Here is a 17,870-nt window from a genome sequence, read left to right as displayed (position 1 = left end):
GATAGCTCGTTCTCTGGACCGGACGAAGTCGGAGAGGGCTCGGTAGCTCGTTCTCCGGACTAGGTCAGAGAGGGCTCGGTGGCTCGTTCTCTGGACCGGACGAAGTCGGGAGGGCTCGGTAGCTCGTTCTCCGGACTAGGTCAGAGAGGGCTCGGTAGCTCGTTCTCTAGACCAGGAAGACTTTAGGATTTAGGGCTGGGAAGCTCTAAACCTACCTACATAGGCATTGGATCGGTCTGTTGACCGATCCAGTGATACTATGGATATCTGATCGGTCTGTTGACCGATTCAGTGATACTATGGTTATCTGATCGGTCACCAGACCGATCAATAACCAATCAGTAACTCACTGTGAGAATTACTGATCAGTCTGTAGACCGATTAGTAACCAATCAGTAACACTCTGTGAGATTTACTGATCGGTCTGGAGACCGATCAGGAGGCAATGAAGTTCGGGAGAGAGTATAGGGGATCGGTCTGTGGACCGATCCACCTATAGCCTGATCGGTCCACAGACCGATCAGAGCTCTCCTGGACCGATCAGGCCATAGCCTGATCGGTCCAACAAGCTGTGGATCGATCTGTTGACCGATCCACAATACTGTCTGAAGTTTCTACTGTTTCTCTGCAACTTCTGATCCATCTGATTTAACCATCTGCTGTTAGCTTTTTAAGTTGCAGGTTGCAGGTATCATGCCAATGCTTAAATTCAAATTAAGCTCCATCAGAAGAATAAGACAAAGGGTTCTTTCTACTGTGTTTCGCTGCAAATGGTAATTTGGAGCATCAATGGTTACTGGCTGCGATCAGTTGGGAATCAGCTTGACTCTTGCTCATTGGTTCGAGCTCAGAGACCCCAGTGAAGACCATGGGTTCTATTGGTGTGAGTTCAGAGAACCAGAGGAGGAGAAAGAGTGATTGGCGACGTCGTAGCTTGCAGCAGGGATTCGGTGCAGGTTGACAACAATTCGGGACAAGCTGAACGCAGTGGAAGCAGAGGCATAAGAAGAAGGATGAAGAGAGGTTCGATAAGAAAACTCTCGGTCGATCAAGCAAGTGTGCTGAGCTTTGAGTTCTTGGCTGTGCTTCCTTATTGTGCTCTGTTTAACTGTTATCTTCGCGTGGCTGTGAGCGTTTTTCTTCATTCTCTTTAGCCACTGATCTGTAAGTCTTGTGCTTTATTTACATATCTTCTGAGACTTTGTGGAGAGGTTACTCCACCGAGAAGGAGAAATCTTTAGCCGGTATCTATCCGGGGTGTGATCTACCGAAAGATCAAGGGATCGTCCACCTTACGGACACGCCGAGGAGTAGGGGCAAGTTATCCCCGAACCTCGTACATACTGGTGTTAGTGGTGTGTGTCTTTCTTTTCCTTGTATTAGATTTTCATGTGCATATTTCCGCTGCGCTAACGATTTGATTGAAGATTTTAGTTAAGTTTTAGAGGAGGCTATTCACACCCCCCTCTCTAGCCATCCGAAGATCCTAACAAGTGTATCAGAGCAAGGTGCTCTTCATCCGGATTAACACCCTAAAGAGCAAGAAGATGGCTATGAAGGAAGGGTTTAGCACTAATCGTCCACCCTACTTCGACGGAGCAGACTTTCAATACTGGAAGAGCCGCATGGAATATTATCTCACGACCGACATCTCAATGTGGTTCTCCGTCAAGGAAGGGTTTACACCTCCGAAGGACGAAGAAGGTAAGGAACTTGACTCATCAAGGTGGTCCACCGAGCAAACTCGCAAAGGACAAGCTGATGCCAAGGCAGTGGTCACTCTATAATGTGGGATAGCCAAGGATCAACTCGTCAAGGTAGGTCCATTCACGAGCGCAAAAGACTTGTGGAACAAGCTCATCGAGCTCCAAGAAGGAACTCGAGACTCTCGGATCGCCAAGAGAGATTTATTCTTAAACCAACTACAAAACCTCACCATGAAGGAGAACGAGACGGTAAGTGAACTACACGGAAGGTTCAAATAAATTATCAATGGTCTTCATTCCGTAGATGAACGCGTAGAGAATCGCGATCTCGTAAGGTATGCTCTCAAAGCCTTTCCTAGGAATGCCCTGTGGTCATCTATGATAGATGCCTACAAGGTCTCCAAGGACCTTTCAATTGTTAAAGTAGATGAATTTTTTTGTGAAATGGAACTCCATGAGTTTGCTAACAAGGGTCAAAAAGAGAAAGGTATTGCCTTAGTTGCAGGAGAAAAGAGCAAAGATGGAAGAAGGAAGAAAGAAAAGAAGAAGGAAAAAGAGATTCCTTCATCCTCATCCTCCTCCGAGTCCGATGATGAAGGTGGATCATCATCAAGCGAGATGGCCAACTTTGTAAGGAGAATCATGAGAAGAAGCCGGAGATACAAAGGGAAAGGTAAACCTATCGATCAAAATGTTGATAAAACTAATGTTACTTGTTATGAGTGTAACAAGAAAGGACACTATCAGAGCGAGTGTCCAAAACTCAAGAAGAAGGAGGAAAGGGCCAAGAAGAAGAAAGCTCTCAAGGCTACTTGGGATGAATCCTCCTCAAGCTCATCGGAGGAAGAGAAGAAGGAGAAAAGCACATGTCAATTAGCGTTCATGGCAAGGGAGGAACCGGATTCCGGGAGTGATGGTGACACAAGTGACACCTCAACCGCGGCTTCATCATCTTCGGATGATGAAGAGGTAACCTCTCCTCATTTAGAGAAATGTTATAAAACCATTGCACATTTATCTACTTTGCTTAAGAAATCAAAAACTCAAATTAAATCATTAAAAGATGAAGTAAAGCACTTGAGGGCCCTTAGGGAAGATGAGGTTGATGACCTACATCTAGAGGTCCTTGAGGATGAAAACGAAGCCTTAAAGGGTGAAGTTGAGAAACTCAAGAAAATGTTTGAAAAATTCTCAACTAGCTCTAAGACCTTAGATATGATTCTAAATGCCCAAAGGGTGGTCTACAACAAGGCTGGGTTAGGATATCAACATAAGGAGTCTAGTTTTATTTCACTAGTGTCTAGAACCCAATTTCATAGATCACATGCTTCTAGGGTTCATGAGACTAGGAAGGTTGTGACCAAGGCATGGGTTCCTAGGTCTTTCATTGTAGATGCATTAGGTCCCAAGATTTGGGTACCTAAACATCTATTTTTCGTGTCTTGTAGGCATTGGTCAAGGGGGAACATCTATCAACTTGGTTTGTTGATAGTGGATGCTCCAAGCACATGACCGGGGACAAGTCACTTTTTACCACCCTTCAAAACAAAAATAGAGGTAATGTGTCATTTGGTAATAATGGTAGCCTTAAAGTTATAGGAGTTGGAGACATTCATATATCCGAATGTCTCCAAATCAAGAATGTCCTTCTAGTCAAGGGGATGACCTTTAATCTCCTAAGTGTCAGCCAATTGTGTGATACGGGTTACACAATTGAGTTTCATTCAAGTCAATGTCTGGTCAAACACATTGACACACTTGACACGGTACTAGTAGGCACAAGGGTAGATAACATTTATCAAGTATCTTTTAAAAGTGCTACTAATGCCTCTGCTAAGTGTTTCATGTCAAAAGAAGAAGAATCATGGCTTTGGCATAGGAGGTTGGCCCACGTAAACATGAAGAATATTCAAAAGTTGGCCAACAAAGGATTAGTGCGAGGCCTACCAAGCATCAAGTACCAAAAGATAAAATTATGTGATGCATGTCAAAAGGGTAAGCAAACAAAAGCGTCTCATAAAGGTAAAAGCGCTGTAAGTACCTCTACTGCTTTAGATTTATTGCATATGGATTTATTTGATTGTAGTAATGTCATTTCATTGAATGGAAGTAGATATTGCTTAGTGATCATTGATGACTTTAGTAGATATACATGGACTTTCTTTTTGAAAAATAAGGATCAAACCATAGATATTTTTATTTCCTTTTGTAGAAGAATTGAAAATGAAAAATTAACAACAATTAAAACAATTAGAAGTGATCATGGTGGAGAATTTCAAAATCATAGATTTTTAGAATTTTGTCAAGAAAAAGGATATAGGCATGAGTTCTCTACTCCAAGGACCCCACAGCAAAATGGGGTTGTGGAGAGAAAGAATCGAGTCTTGCAAGAGGCTGCACGAAGCATGCTCAATGAGTACTCACTACCGAGCTACTTATGGGCTGAAGCTGTAAATACAGCTTGCTATGTGCAAAACTGAGTCTTGATACATAGGTTTTTAGGAAAGACTCCCCATGAACTTTGGTTTGGAAAACCCCTACAATTAAATATCTTAGGGTGTTTGGTTGTAAGGTGTTTATCTTGAACACCAAGGATCATCTTGGAAAGTTCACGGCTAAGGCTGATGAAGGGATACTGGTCGGGTACTCTCTCATCAGCAAAGCCTATCGAGTCTACAACAATAGGACTAAATTGATTGAAGAGTCCTCGGATGTAGCATTTGAAGAAATCCCTAAATCAAATGATCAATCGAGGGATGTAGGAGAAATTCAATTTGAACTTAGAAGTCTAAGTTTGAATGATCAAAACATAGAAAGAGTCGAAGTTAACTCCGATGATGATGAACAAAGGCAACAAAGGGCTCAGGCTGATCCTTTGCCTGATATTGAGTCCTTGCCTGTGTCCAGTGAGACCACTCATGAGACACCGCCAACACCAAGGCAGTTTAGGATAGCATCTAGTCATCCTCAAGACCAGATTGTTGGAGACATCCAACAAGGGGTTAAAACCAGATCATTCTTTAGAAATGAGTCTAATGAGGTCGCCTTGATCTCAGAAATCGAACCAAAATTAGTTGATGAGGCATTGCACGATCCTGACTGGATCATAGCTATGCAAGATGAGTTAGGTCAATTTGAAAGGAGCCAAGTGTGGGACTTAGTTACTAGAACTAAGAAGACCACCATTATTGGAACCAAATGGGTCTTCAAAAATAAGTTAAACCAAAAGGGAGAAGTCGTAAGAAACAAGGCAAGACTTGTAGCCAAGGGCTATAGTCAAGTCGAAGGCCTCGATTATGATGAGACTTATGCTCCCGTAGCCCGATTAGAGTCCATTCGTTTGATGCTAGCTTTTGCTGCACATAGAGGCTTCAAGCTCTATCAAATGGACGTTAAATCGGCCTTCTTAAACGGTTTCATTAAAGAAGAGGTCTATGTTGAACAACCACCGGGGTTTGTGAATACCGAAGCTCCAAACCACGTGTACAAGCTCAAGAAAGCTCTTTATGGGCTTAAACAAGCACCACGAGCTTGGTACGAAAGGTTGTCAACTTACTTACTAGAAAAGGGTTTTGTAAGAGGTCAAATAGATCCAACACTATTTCTGCGTAGAGATGGTGAAAACATATTTGTAGCCCAGGTGTATGTCGATGACATAATTTGTGGCTCAAATAACAAGGGCTATTTGAATGAATTTATCACTCACATGGAAAGTGAGTTTGAGATGAGTCTGGTGGGAGAATTGACATTCTTCCTTGGACTTGAAATCAAACAAACTCGAGATCGCATTTATGTCCATCAGACGAAATACACTCAAGAGATGCTCAAGAAATTCAAAATGAGTGACTCTAAGGAAGTATCCACTCCAATGGCGACAAACACTCGCCTTGACAATGATGAGAATGGAAACCAGTTGATCTAACGCAATATAGAAGCATGATCGGTAGTCTTCTATATCTCACAGCTAGTCGACCGGACATACTTTTTGCTGTGGGCATGTGCGCTAGATATCACGTCTGTGCCAAGGAATCTCATTTAATTGCAGTTAAGAGAATCTTGAGATACCTTAAGGGCACAATTAGAGTAGGTCTATGGTACCCTCGTACAGAGTCTTTTGACTTGATAGGTTATACCGATTCCGATTATGCTGGGTACAAATTGGATCGGAAAAGCACTAGTGGGGGTTGCCAATTTTTAGGTTCATCATTGGTTAGTTGGTCAAGTCGGAAGCAACATTGCGTTGCTCTCTCCACGACCGAGGCTGAATACATTGCCATGGGAGAGAGTGTATCACAATTGTTGTGGATGATCCACACCCTAGAAGATTATGGGCTTTCGTATAAGGGAGTGCAAGTGTTGTGTGACAACATTAGCACAATAAACCTAACGAAAAATCCAGTCCATCATTCGAGGACCAAACACATTGAAGTGCGTCATCACTTCATTAGAGATCACGTAGCTAGGGGAGACATTGCGCTCACATATGTTGAGTCAAAGTCAAACCTAGCCGATATTTTCACCAAACCTCTTCCGGAAAATGAATTTAGTCATTTAAGAAGAGAATTGGGGATGTGTTTGACTCAATAGGCCATTAGGACTTCATCATGATCAATAAGGACAATTAAAACGACAAGAGAAATTGGGAAATTAATTTGGGCAACTTGGGGACATCTCACACAAACTATAAGGTTTAACAAATTATTTTTGTTTGCTAGAAATGGGGTGAGATGCTAGGACCAGTCAAATTATTCAAAATGTATCATGCATCTCTTGAATAATTAGGTTGAAGAGACATAAATTGAGTATGGGGAAGACCATTACATAATTCATGTGTATTTGGTTCCTAGATCTTACTCATATATTCCAACCAAGGAAACTTGGTTGGACCTTTACCTAGAAATTATCTAACTATGGATGATGTGTTGATTGATACCTTTGATCGATATCTTTCATGATTTTGATTGAAAATAGGACAAGTTGTTGAAGTAATGATAGCAATTTGGATATATTTTGACAAACTCGAAACTGATCATAGCAAGGATGTGTTTTGAACAAGGTAATAGAGAGCCTAAGTCTTGATTAATACCTTGGTCTAATATAGATCATAGTTTCAGAAGTTTTTCTGGTTTTGAAACTTTTAGATTCAAAAACGTCTGAACTCTATGCGTTTGGAGTTGATCTAAGTTTTTAAAGGTTTGGAACTTTCGGGTTCTGAGCAATTTCAGATTGTAAAAGCTTATCTTTCGGAAATATTTATGTTTGTAGATTCTTCAGGTACTAGGTTCTGAATTTGGAAGTTTCTGAACTTATTGAGTTCTGAATTTTCAGTTTTTAGAAACCCTAAAACTTCTTCGAATCTCAGATTACTGAAATTCCTGAATTTTCAATTTATCAGACGCTGATCGGTCTACAGCCCGATCAGAAGAGGCTGGATCGGTCTATCGACCGATCCAGAACTCTCTGTTCGCTTGCTGATACTCTCCCTGATCGGTCCAGGGACCGATCAGATTATTCTGGTACGCGAGGATCCTGATCGGTCCAGGGACCGATCAGGAGATTCCCTGATCGGTCCACCGACCGATCAGGGTGTCCAGGAGAGCAAGCGAGGATCCTGATCGGTGCAGGGACCGATCAGGAGATTCCCTGATCGGTCCACCGACCGATCAAGGTATTCAGGAGACCAAGGGAGATCCTGATCGGACAACCGTCCGATCAATCAACACCTGGATCGATGCCATCCCTCTTAACTCTTCCCGATCCTTTCTCTTCCCATTGCACGCCGAAGCCCTAGCCGACACCCTCCTACGCCTCAACTCTTCTCTTCATTCTCCGAGAGATATGGCACCAAGGTAACTCCATTCTCCCTGAGCTCTACTCATTTTGGCATTTCATTTTTCATTTCTCATCGTATCTGTGTTATTGGCTTGGTTCTCGGTTGTTGGTGCTTTCCGTGCTCACCTATTTGCCCCGTCCATGTCACATCTTTTTTAAATCTTTAGGAAGAAACAAGCTGGTGAGGGAACCTTTAAGTCGTCAACTGAGAAATCCAAATCTAAGGCTCCCTCTCGACCTTAACCATCCGTTTGTGGACGATTTCCAAACCATCACTTTGAAGAAGCCTTTAAACAAAGAATCTTCAAACTGCTTCCTTGTAGGTCTGTGGATCGAAAATTCATGGATGAATTCTGTCCATCTGTGTCAGAAATAATTGCCTATTACAAACTTGATTCTCTAGTCTACTTAGAACGGGACATCAATTACGACTTAGTATCCGAGTTTTATAATAATCTTCATCAAACTAATGATGTTAATTATAGAACTAGAGTTGCTAAGAAAACTGTTGATTTCTCTTTCTCGGCCTTCTTTGACTATCTAGCTTGCCAGAGGTGTTCAGGAAATATCTTTTCCATATATCCTGATTTACCAGACTCTTTACCTTCTCCATTTGATGTCTCAACTGACTCCATTTATGAGTATTTCTTCGGACATCCTAGACCGGGTGGACAGGATGAGTTAGATGTTGATTTTCCTACCCTTGCAGCCCTGAGACTATCTGCCCCAGATTACATTCTTTTTAAGATTGTCACAAATTGCCTTCTGCCAATCACATCCAAGCCCTTGTCAGAGATCCGACCATATCACTGCCTGATGCTTTATGGATTGCGTCGGCGTCTCGATTTTGACATCATGTCGAGCATTTACTCTTCTATCATCTCCTATAGTGAGCCTAACAGCTTCACAGTTTATATGCCTTATGGGCATATAATTACGGATTGGCTCGAGACCCTACAGATTGATGTCTCCAAGGGAAGGATAGTCAAGATGGTGAGGTAGGACTGCAGACTTGGAAAACGTGCATTTTCCAAGTTTAGCATCATAGGACAGAATGAGGCGGTTCGTTGGAAGGACGGGAGAGCACTGGGTGAGTTACCACGGGCACCTCCACGACAGGTTGATGTTGCTCTCGGTGCTGCTCCTCCTCCTGCTGCTGCTGAGTATGGAGAGGCAGATCCTGATCTGCGCTGGCAGATTGCTGAGCTGGAGAGCCGCATTGATTAGCACGATGAGCTACTGGCTGCTGAGCTCCATGGGCTACGCGTTCGGATTGACCAGCGTTACGATGATCTATGCAGTCAGCAGTTGGCGACGCAGCAGGTGCTTCTGGGATGGATGGCCAGCTACCCACCTCCGCAGTATTACTCGGGCTATCCACCCTCGAGCATGCCGCCTCAAGGATTCATTCCTCCAGCAGATGATGATGATGCTCCTCATATTGAGGATGTTGATTGATACACTTTATTTTTTGTTGGTCATTTTGACTGCCTATGTTTCAGATACTGTTTGATAGATACTGTGTCTGACCTGGATATTAGCTGTTTATGCTACTCATTTTTCTATTACTTGTTTCTCTTTAATTTTCAATTCTTATTGACTATTTATATGCTTTTCATATACCATATCTTGATTGTCTCTTATTTACTGTCAGATATTACACTTAGAGGGAATTCTGTGTGGATTAAGAAAGAGACAGTATGGGTTAAGGGGGAGTCTTTTGAGTCTTATTACCTAATTCGCACCTTTTCGGTGTTTGACAAAGGGGGAGAAGATGACTAAGTTTAGAGATGAATGAAGTTTTGATTTTAGGGGAGAGGATAACCTTGTGGATTATTGACTTCCTTAGTGTTGTATTCGTCTTAGGGGGAGGATCTTGATTCCCCTAAAATTAGGGAAATATGAGCATTTCTGATCTAAATTTAAATCGTGTTGTCAAACAACAAAAAGGGGGAGATTGTTGATACGGTCTGACCTGGCTGTTGTTTTGATGTTGACACTGATTTATGTTTGTATCAGATATTAATTAAACTCAGATTGATTACTGATCAATGTTGATCAGGTGGAAGGGAAAAGTCCAAGTATGGAAACTTGGCACGCGAAGTCAGAGAGGGCTCGGTAGCTCGTTCTCCGGACTAGGTCAGAGAGGGCTCGGTAGCTCGTTCTCTGAACCGGATGAAGTCGGAGAGGGCTCGGTAGCTCGTTCTCCGGACTAGGTCAGAGAGGGCTCGGTAGCTCGTTCTCTGGACCGGACGAAGTCGGAGAGGGCTCGGTAGCTCGTTCTCCGGACTATGTCAGAGAGGGCTCGGTAGCTCGTTCTCTGGACCGGACAAAGTCGGAGAGGGCTCGGTGGCTCATTCTCCGGACTAGGTCAGAGAGGGCTCGGTGGCTCGTTCTCTGGACTGGACAAAGTCGGAGAGGGCTCGGTAGCTCGTTCTCCGGACTAAGTCAGAGAGGGCTCGGTAGCTCGTTTTCTAGACCAGGAAGGCTTTAGGATTTAGGGCTGGGAAGCTCTAAACCTACCTACATAGGCATTGGATCGGTCTGTTGACCGATCCAGTGATACTATGGATATCTGATCGGTCTGTTGACCGATTCAATGATACTATGGTTATCTGATCGGTCACCAGACTGATCAGTAACCAATCAGTAACTCATTGTGAGAATTACTGATCGGTCTGTAGACCGATCAGTAACCAATCAGTAACACTCTGTGAGATTTACTGATCGGTCTGGAGACCGATCTGGAGGCAATGAAGTTCGGGAGAGAGTATAGGGGATCGGTTTGTGGACCGATCCACCTATAGCCTGATCGGTCCACAGACCGATCAGAGGTCTCCTGGACCGATCAGGCCATAGCCTGATCGGTCCAACAAGCTGTGGATCGATCTGTTGACCGATCCACAATACTGTCTGAAGTTTCTGCTGTTTCTCTGCAACTTCTGATCCATCTGATTTAACCATCTGCTGTTAGCTTTTTAAGTTGTAGGTTGCAGGTATCATGCCAATGCTTAAATTCAAATTAAGCTCCATCAGAAGAATAAGACAAAGGGTTCTTTCTACTGTGTTTCACTGTAAATGGTGCAATTGGAGCATCAACGGTTACTGGCTGCGATCAGTTGGGAATCAGCTTGACTCTTGCTCATTGGTTCGAGCTCAGAGACCCCAGTGAAGACCATGGGCTCTATTGGTGTGAGTTCAGAGAACCAGAGGAGGAGAAAGAGTGATTGGCGACGTCGTAGCTTGCAGCAGGGATTCGGTGCAGGTTGACAACAATTCGGGACAGGTTGAACGCAGTGGAAGCAGAGGCATAAGAAGAAGGATGAAGAGAGGTTCGATAAGAAAACTCTCGGTCGATCAAGCAAGTGTGCTGAGCTTTGAGTTCTTGGCTGTGCTTCCTTATTGTGCTCTGTTTAACTGTTGTCTTCGCGTGGCTGTGAGCGTTTTTCTTCATTCTCTTTAGCCACTGATCTGTAAGTCTTGTGCTTTATTTACATATCTTCTGAGACTTTGTGGAGAGGTTACTCCACCGAGAAGGAGAAATCTTTAGCCGGTATCTATCCGGGGTGTGATCTACTGAAAGATCAAGGGATCGTCCACCTTACGGACACGCCGAGGAGTAGGGGCAAGTTATCCTCGAATCTCGTACATACTGGTGTTAGTGGTGTATGTCTTTCTTTTCCTTGTATTAGATTTTCATGTGCATATTTCCGCTGCGCTAACGATTTGATTGAAGATTTTAGTTAAGTTTTAGAGGAGGCTATTCACACCCCCCTCTCTAGCCATCCGAAGATCCTAACAACATCATCCATAATAAAAAGTACTATGGAGGATGGGAGGCCACTCGGGAAAAAGATAAAGAAAAAGATAACAAACAACCAAGTGTTGCCGACATCGAGCTGAGCAGCATCACACACGGAATCCCCAGACTGGGGAGTAAAGAATTCACAGAGGATCTGTAAATAAGGGTAGTAATCATTTAAGCCAAGCGACAACCTAGACAGCAAAGTGTTCGGTCGAAAATTAGAGTTGCAAATAATATTAAGTGTCTAGTTAGTCGAATTTGCAGCCTTCTTCGACTAGACTTGAGGGGAAAAATTGTGATACGATGATAAAGATAGACCCTCCCAAAAGTGGGTCAAAGTGGGGAGGATCAGCTGACATGGAGGTCAAAGTCAAGCGGTCAAAGTCACATGGTTGGACGGACTTTGAACTGTTGACCGGGCTAGGTTGGCCGAGCGGGCTTTGTATCACCGGTCAGACATGAAGGGCAGACCAGATCTCCCGAGCGGCCGTCTTTCATAACTTGCAGATGAAGTTTGAAGCTAAGTACTAATTTACCTGACTCACCACCCTATTCGATCGGACCTAGGGGCTAGGGGTGTAAATGAGCCAAGCTGCTCGTGAATTATTCGAATCTCGATTCAATAAAAGCTCTTTTGAGCTTGTTTAATACGGCTCGTTAAGATAAACAAATCAAGCTCAAGCTTACAATATTCGACTCGTTAGCTCGTGAACATGTTCGTTAAGCTCACTAATCAACTTTTAAATAAAAATAATAATAGTTTTGATAGTGAATTTATAGATTTTACACTCTACTTATAAAAAATATAGACAAATATATTAAATTTATTTATTAGAATAAAATTATAAATTTTAACAAGAATATTATAATTTTTTTAAAATATAATTTAGTTTTTATTGTATATTTAAATTTATAATTTATATTTATTAAGCTCGTTTAGACTCGATAAAAGCTTGAATAAGCTCGTGAGCCATGAATATATTCATTAAATAAAGCTCGAGTTCGGCTCGATTATAAACGAGTCAAACTCAAACATCCAAGAGTTTAACTCGGCTCGGCTCGATTACACCCTACTAGGGGTCGATCAGACATGTTGTGCCTCCTCGGTAAAGTGAAGGGTTGAGTGAAGAACGAGTTATTGACTACATTCTGTAAGGTCGAGCTGGTGATCTCCTGGCCGAATGGCGGTTGGTCGGCCTACAACGGGACCCACATACCTGTCATGTCGTACTCTTTTAGAAGTCTGTGTTGTAAAGGACATAGAATATCCTGCAAGTAAATTGTGCTTTAGAAGCTCCCATCCTGTCAAATCACAGAGATTTGCACGCTCATTTAAGAAAAGGTCTCGGGAGCACTTTATAGTCTATCCTTTCTTAGGAAAGCATTATAAAATGTGTTAATGCTTTGAAATTTATGCATAATGCAATAGTGACACTATATAAGGGGTTTTCACCTGCAGACGGAGGTATGCGATGCTTCATATCTACACACTCTCTTTGCTATAGTTTGCTTCCATTATTTTCTTCTCTCGAATTGATCACTGACTTGAGCGTCGGAGGGTCAACGTCAGGAACTCCTTCCCTAATTCGACACTAACGCTCTCTATATTGTAGGACAATGTAGAGTCTTCATCCAATTAACAACAGAGTTATGCCTCCAGTTCACCGCCTACACCAATCTTGACATAATCATATTTGGTGTCGTTTGTGGAAATCTCACCTGCATCCGAGACGAGAAGATGGAGGATGCTAGATGGCTCACCATAGTGACATTAACCCTAGAAGACTTGGAGATGATGATAAATGCTCTAGTTGTCAAGATGGTGCAACAACAACAGTAAGCAGCAGTCGAGTGTCGAACGCTGAATGACTTGGACATATCTACGATCGGCTAACAAGTTGAACACGGGACTTGAGTGAAGAGTCCTACCGAGCGTCAGCCGAACCACCAGTCGACGGGCGCTTTCCATCAAGCACCCATCTCACCGAGCAGCTTTCCACCAATGCCTAATACTCCAATCCCATATTACAGAGCATTATTCAGAACATCTTCAGAAGGCCATGTCTGGGCTAAAAGGACACACAAGTTATCCTCCGATAATACGCTCGCTCGGGATGTTCGTAAGGGTAAAGCACCCCGAACCAACGATTTTCCCGAGTGGATAAACATGCAATTTCCCAAGAAATCCTAGATGACCAGCTACCAGCTCATTTTTGACCTTTTTCGATCGGAGAATATGGAGGATCGACTGATTCTAAGGATCATCTATTCAAGTTTGACAATATCACCACACTCTACTAGTATATTGATGGGGTCAAATGTCGAGTGTTTCTCACTACACTGTCTGATTCAGTGTAAAGATGGTTCAAACGACTGTCGATTGGATCCATTCGTAGGTTCAAGGATTTCCGAGCAGCCTTTCTCCAGCACTTCACCATCAGTCATCACTATCAGAAACTAACTGTGAATTTGTTCTCGCTCGAGCTGGGGCCCAAGGAGACACTACGGGCCTACAATAAGAGATTCAACTAAGTGGCCATGGACGTCCCATCGACACTTAGGAAATTTTGGTAAGTATCTTTTCATAAGAACTTACAGGTAATGATTTCTTCAGATCCCTTATCAGGAAGCTTCGAAGGGATTTCAGTCTTCTTCTTGGACGAGCTACAAAATAGATCAATGTTGAGGAAGCCGATCAGCTCGGAAGAAAAGAAGTGATGCCCGAGCCTGCTACTATTCATGAGTGTCGATTGGCCAACAGTAATGTGCTCCCAAAAGGGCCTTGAGTGGGCCATAAATAACAACATCAGGAGTCTCGACCTCATGCAGTCCAGCATGTGAAAGTTAGGTGGACAAGATTCCCCCAGCACCAGCAGTGGACCCCGATGTTTTGCTCTTACCATCGCTCGGCGACTCACAATACGAAGGACTACTACCAATTTAGTCCAAGGCCTCGCCGACCGGCCCCTCACAGATACCGCCAGCGATCTCCCTCTCTAACTCGCTAACATCATCACCTACTGGGTTGGCCCCAAGGTCAAGGCAACATACCGGCCGGGCAGAACCAGCAACATCCCCAGTAGAGAGATAATCAAAGGCCTACCCGGGTATCGGTCGAGCGGCCAGCACATCAGTCAGATTGGGAGAAAGCAAACCATGGTAATGCCACCCGGGGTGACATAAGCATGATAGTAGGTGACCTGACTGATGGTGACTTCAACCGAGCTAGAAAATCACACGTATGGAGATTAGAGATCCATGTGGTCGGGTGCAATAAGGAGAAGACACAAGCACCATAAATTAGTTTTGGTCCTCAACATTTGGAGGGCGTGAAAATTTCTTATGATGACACCTTAATTATTAAGGTAATAATTACTAACTACAATATTCATCGGATCTTTGTTGACACAGGTAGCTCAGTCAACATAATATTCTATTGAGGATCTTTGATTGGCTAGAAGGGGGTTGAATAGCTCGTTACCTTAAATCGATCGCTTCATACGTATTCGTTAGTGCACAACAGAATACAAACAATACAAATATGAATATAAAAGCTAAACTACAAAGATAAGAAGAGGAAACCACTACACGTCGATTTACGTGGTTCGAAGATAACTTGTTCCTACTCCACGGCTATCCATAAGGTGGATGATCCCTATCTATTGGTGGATTAGTCCCTTGAAACTCTGGCTAGCATAATCCTCTTTATCGGTCAAGTAACCTCACCACAACTCAACCAAGAACACACGGATTGCTACTAAGGATTGGAAACTCTAATTAGGCTTTAACCAAGCCTAATTTCATTACCGAGGCTAGCCACCCAAGCTCCATTATATAGAGATTGGGGAAATCAGCAAGCTGATTTTACCATTACCAGTCAATTGATGTTTGCACCAGTCAATTAATGCTAGCCAACGGTACTCAATAGAACCCACGATTCTGCCAACGACTCTTTACCAGTCAACTAGTGTCATCACCAGTCGACTGATCCTTTCAGCCTTCAAGTACAGAAATATTCTGTACTCTTCCCCAGTCGACTTATCCCATCACCAGTCAACTAGTAAAACCCTAAACCTAGGCTTTCCCTTTCCGAGTACATTTCTCTTGCACTTAGTGTTGGAACCCCAAGGTTATTTTGGTGTGATCAACAAGTTAAGTTAGGTCCTGCGTTGTTTCTAACCTTGTGTCTAAGTGTGCAGGAGCTTAGGAGCACAGGTACTCGAGCGGAAGACGCAGCTAGTGAGAAGGACGGCACGCTGTGCGTCCGAGGGACGAGGTGCTACGGAAGAGTACACCGGCGGACGAGAAGGAAGTGCGCGCAGTGGTTCCGAGGTACGAAAGTCGGAGCGGAAGATTGCTCGGGGAGCAAGAGACGCAGCTAGCGCGAAGGTCGGCACGGGGTGCGACCGAGGGACGAAGTCTACGGATGAGTACGCTGGTGGACGAGAAGGGACACGCGACAATTCTGAGGGACGAGAAGCCGGAGGGAAGCACTCTCGAGAAGACCGGAAGATGGGTTCGGGTGAGCCCTATTCCGGATGTCAGAGATCACCCAAGCAAGCAGAGCTGGAGCAGAAAGACCCGGACCAGAGGCGACCTGAACCGGAGAAGAGAGCACGAACCAAAAGTCAACAGGGTTGACTTTTGGCTCCGGGGCTCCCGAAACTGTCCGAGGCGCCCGGAGCTGTCCGGGGCGCCCGGAACTGTCCGGGGCGCCCGGAACTGACTTTTTCCCAGGATCGAGCTTTGACTCGATCCAACTTTTGGGGGATAAATTTTATCCCCCCTAGGGCGCCCGAAACCCTTCTAGGCGCCCCGACCAAGGCTATAAATATAGCCTTGGTCCAGAAGCTTTTCATCAATCACGCTCATTCTATTTCCAAGCACTTGTATGCTTTAGTTGTAGTTAAGCTTCTGTTTTCTGTGCCTAAACGCTGTAAGAGGTTTCTCCGCCTGAAGGAGTTTTTGAGCTTAATCTTTCTTGGATTAACAACCACATCGGTTGTAACCAAGTAAACATCTGGTGCCTCGTCTTTTCTTTTATGCTTTTATTTATCTGCTTAATTCATTTTACAAGTGTTAGCTTAATCATTCGAGGAAGGGTTGTTTGTTTTTAATTGACAGGTTATTTACCAACCCTTCTAGCCGGCCCAACGGTCCTACAAGTGGTATCAGAGCCGAGTACGCCTCAGAAGGACTAACCGCCGTCTGAAGCAACAAAACGATGGTCGGAGCTAGCGACTACCCACGAGCATTCGAGGGGGAGTTTGCCTCTTGGAGGCAAAGAATGGAGGTATATCTAAACTCAGATGTGGGTATTGTTTCAATAATGAAATCTGGTTATGAAGAACCGAAGAACACGAACGAAGAAAGACTTGATCTACGCCTCTGGAACAAAAAGCAGCGTAACGAATCGATGGAAAATGGACGGGCAGAATTTCATCTCCTAACCGTGATACCAAATGAAGATCTCAAAAGAATCGGCGAATACAACGACGCAAAAGAACTTTGGGAAAAGTTCTTGAAGCTCTACGAAGAACCTTCAAAAGCTGACACCTCAATAGATACCGAGCCACCGACAGAAGAGTCCGAAATCGAGGTAAGTACTACAACAGCCGAAGTACATCCTGAGATCGATGAAGGGGGAGAATCATCGGAAGAAAGCAACTCGATAGGGGGAGAGTCAACGGCCGAAAAGGTAAGTGAGGTATGGTCTCCACCCTCTGAACCTTTAGTTAAATCAATTCAAAAGTTGCCTGAAACTAAAAAGTTGCTTGATAATTTTTGCGAATTAAAAATTGAATCATCGAAAGAGTTTTTCGGTTTACCAATTATTTTGAAAGAATTTTCTAAATTACAAAATACTTTGACAAAAGAATGTTGCAAGTTAGAAATTCTATCAAAAGACTTTTGTGAATTGCAAAACATTGTTTTGAAAACATTATGCAAATTAGAAATATTGTCGAAAACATTCTTCGAATTACAAATTACCTTCTCGAAAGAGTTTTGCGAATTAAAAACTAAAATATTATTAAATGATTATGAGTTAAAAGATTTTTGCAAGTCAGAATTTTTGTCAAATTCCTGCAAATTAAAAAATATTCTTTCGAACAAATTTTGCACATTTCCGAAAGAACTTTTTATATTGTCGAAAAATTTTATCAAGTTAAAATATATGCTGTTGAGATATTTCTGTGAAATAGAAATTCAAAAAATTAACATGATACAAATTTCTGCATGTTTAATATTTATGGCTTTAAATCTGAAAAAGGTTGAGTTAAGAAGTTATGATAAATTAAAATGGAAATTTAAAATTTTCTGATAAAAGCATTAGAATATATAAAATAAATAAATGCATAGAAAATTTCTTTTAATATTATCAATTCTTTTAAATTTTCTTGCATAAATTTTTCGGCTTAGAAAGTTTTTAATTATTGATGACGAATACTTAGAAGTTTTTTTCTTGACTTAGAAATTTTCCTTAACTTGGAAATATTTTTTCTCCGAAAAACATTGAAATAGATTTC

This window comes from Zingiber officinale, chromosome 2A (assembly GCF_018446385.1).
Source record: "Zingiber officinale cultivar Zhangliang chromosome 2A, Zo_v1.1, whole genome shotgun sequence".
Classification (NCBI taxonomy): Eukaryota; Viridiplantae; Streptophyta; class Magnoliopsida; order Zingiberales; family Zingiberaceae; genus Zingiber; species Zingiber officinale.
This window is presented reverse-complemented; position numbering follows the sequence as displayed.